The sequence below is a fragment of the Lolium rigidum genome, chromosome 6, assembly GCF_022539505.1.
Source record: "Lolium rigidum isolate FL_2022 chromosome 6, APGP_CSIRO_Lrig_0.1, whole genome shotgun sequence".
Lineage (NCBI taxonomy): Eukaryota > Viridiplantae > Streptophyta > Magnoliopsida > Poales > Poaceae > Lolium > Lolium rigidum.
In genome coordinates, this window is record NC_061513.1 from 334,539,767 (window position 1) to 334,543,506 (window position 3,740).

A 3,740-nucleotide genomic window follows, 5' to 3' on the forward strand; every position below is an offset into this window, starting at 1 on the left:
CCGGTCTATATCGACCTCGTCGTCGATGACGACGACGACAAGTAGGCAACTATGACGGGCTCCGTTGTTAGCTAGGGTTATTTTCTTATCTTTTTTACTTATTTTTGGCACTATGTAAATGGTTATACTATAAATACTTTTTTTGGCAAAAAAACGTGTTGGGCCGCTCGGGCAACTCCAACCTAAACGGAAAAATCTGCCGAAAAGATCAATTTCGTGTTCACGCCTCGATCCAAACAAACATAGGCGGTTACTTTTGTTAACCGAAATACGTCTCGCTATTGGAGACGCTCTAAGAATTAACATAAAGGTAACCCTAAGGTAACTGAAAGAGTACACTGCGGCTGATGTGAAAAAAGCACTCTTTTCTATTGGGGATACTAAGGCCCCGGGGGTAGATGGTTTGCATGCCATTTTCTTCAAAAAGTGTTGGCACATTATTGGAGACGCCTTAACAAGTGAAGTATTAGCTGCTATTAATAATAAGGCTATACCGGAAGGATGGAATGACACGGATATTGTCCTAATTCCAAAAGTAGATTCACTTGAAAAGATTTCCCAATATAGACTCATAAGTCTCTGCAATGTTCTATATAAGGTGATCTCCAAAGTGGTAGCTTTAAGGCTGAAGGTAATTTTGGATGACGTAATCTCTCCTGTCCAAAGTGCCTTTGTCCCTGGTTGTTTGATCACTGATAATATTTTGATTGCATATGAGAGTATGCATACGATTAAAAACAAGAAGAAGGGGAAAGTGGGGTATTGTGCTGTGAAATTGGATATGCATAAGGCATATGACAGAGTGGAGTGGGAGTTCTTAAGGAGGATAATGATTCGGTTGGGTTTTCACTCATATTTTGTGGAGTTACTAATGGCATGTGTTAGTTCAGTTAATTACAGGGTAAGATATAATGATCAAGAGACAAGTTGTTTCTCTCCAAGTAGGGGACTTCGGCAAGGTGATCCGTTATCTCCATATTTGTTCTTGTTGTGTGCAGAAGGTCTTTGTAGTTCGCTGGCTCATAAGGAGGAGGTTCGTGGCATTGAAGGGGTTAGGGTGTGCAGGAATGCACCATCAGTATCTCATTTAATTTTTGCTGATGATTCCCTAATACTCATGAAAGCGGATACTACTAATGCAACCTCATTGAGACAAGTCCTAGACGATTATTGTGCAAGCTCGGGACAGATGATAAGCGAATCAGAGTGTAGCATTTATTTCAGTCCTAACGTTGATGTTCAAGTAAAGGCTGAGATATGCACAAAGTTGAATATAATGATAGAAGCAATTACATATAAATACTTGGGGCTACCAACCATGGTTGGATTAGATAAGAGTGAAAGCTTTGTATATCTTTTGGAAAGGATTATACAAAGGCTTAAAGGCTGGAAGGAGAAGTTTTTGTCTATGGGGGGAAAGGAGATTCTATTAAAAGCAATTATTCAGTCGATTCTATTATTTTCTATGGGCGTTTTTAAACTACCAAAGAGTCTATGCAAAGAGATAAATGATGCTATGTCAGCTTTTTGGTGGGGAGATTCTGAGGAACAGAAAAAGTTGCATTGATTTTCTTGGTGGAAAATGTGTGTCCCAAAAAAATCAGGAGGCATGGGCTTCCGTGATTTATATGCTTTTAATCTGGCCATGCTATCTAAGCAAGTCTGGCGTTTGATTAACAATCCTGGATCATTGTGTGCTCAGGTGTTGAGGGTGAAGTATTACCCTGATGGTAACATTTTGAAAGCAGGTCGGAAGAAGGGTTCATCATATACATGGCAAAGCATTGTTGCGGGACTGCAAACTTTTAGACGCGGACACATCTTGAGAGTTGGTTCAGGCACAACCATTAACATCTGGGAAGACCATTGGATCCCAAATAGCTATACCAGAAAAGTGTTGTCTAGTAAAGGCCAAAGTCTACTACGTACTGTAGACGAGCCGATTAGCCCAGTGACAGGAACTTGGGATGAAGAGCTAATAAGGGAAAATTTGTTGAAAATTACCTCTTAGTGAGCATTTGACAGACGACTTTGTAGCCTGGCACAATACAAAGTCGCATTCTTTCACGGTGCGATCAGCATATTACACAGAATGGAATCATCAATTTGGTAACCGAATGAGGAGGCCAGATGGCCAAGGTAATACTAGCTGCAATCCAGTATGGGAGAAAGTTTGGAAGCTAGTGGTTCCAAGCAAGATTAAAATTTTCATGTGGAGAGCATTACATGGTGTAGTACCGGGCAAATCGATCCTTGCTGATAGGCACATGCGTGTACATCCTCAGTGCCCCGTGTGCCAAGCAGGCCCCGAAGATATGAGACATCTGTTGTTCACATGCTTGCGTGCTAGAGAAGTCTGGAAGTCCTTGGGCCTATCCGACTATATTGACCAAGCTTTAATTGGTGAGAGATCAGGCTCATGTGTGTTAGAGAAAATTTTGCGCAAATCAAACCAAAATACACCTATTTTGGGAATGTTGAAGATCAAAGAAACAATCGCAGTGGCCTGTTGGTATGTGTGGTGGCAGCGCCGTGAGTTGGTGAAAGGGGAGACTGCTTCAGAGCCTTTCAGGACAGCTTTTGCAATTCAAGCCATAACAGCGAATTATGTTCGGCATCTTCAGCGAATCCAGTCGAGCATGAACACACTTGGAAGAAGCCAGCCAAAGGAGAATATAAGCTGAACATTGATGCATCATTTCGTGAAAATTGCAGAGGTTCTAGTGGCGTTGTCCTTCGAAATGATCGTGGAGAAGCTATTGCGGGGTATGCATGCCCCTTAAACCATGTCTTCAATGCAGCTACAGCAAAGGCACTTGCTCTACTTAAAGGTTTAGAATTCTTGGAGCAACTGGGGGTGTCATCTGTTAATATTGAGTCAGATTCACTGGAATTGATTCAGGCTTGCAAATCGGAGATTGAAATATGGAGCCCTTATACGGCAATTTTCTGAAGGCGCATTCTTTCAAAGATATAAGCTTTGAACATTGTCTAAGAAAAGCCAACCAAGTGGCGCACCAATTAGCTAAATTTTCTTTTGAATCAGATTCTTTAGTAAGTTGGGATGATGCTCCACCTAGTTTTATTATTCCTTTTGTACTGGATGATGTAACTATATTGGCTTCTAAATAAAATGCGTCGTATGGCTTTCCCCTCAAAAAAACATACGTTTAACTTTTAATATACGTACATAAGGTTTACGAAATGTCCCCCTTGCAACCGTACTCCCTCGGGCTGCAAACGTGACAAGCATTTCACGCGACCTTGTTGTCCATCCTGAATCAACTGTGTGGATTGGGGGATATTCACTTTGGCTCATAGGAGCATTTGCTCCCACTATATGAATCTACATTTTGAAGTGTCAAAAAATTCTAAAGTAAATTTTTTTATGTACATCTACACATTTTATGTTCGTGCACAAGTTTTAAAAAGAAACTAAAAAAATTTGTGGCTCCTGTAAAAAAGACAAATTTTGATGCTATAACACGACTACGTACAGGACATTTTTTTTGTCTTTTTTGTACACGCCACATAAAATATTATTTCTCCATGAAAACTTGTACACTAACAAAGAATGTCACGATGTACACCAAAAAATTTATGTCAGAATTTTTTGATATTTTTAAAATTGTTTTTTAATTATTTTGTGTAATGGGAGCATTTGCTCCTATGAGCCAAAATGCCACCTCCGTGGATTGGTTGTTATTTTCCTGAATCTTTGGTCTCGCGGTTGTACAGGA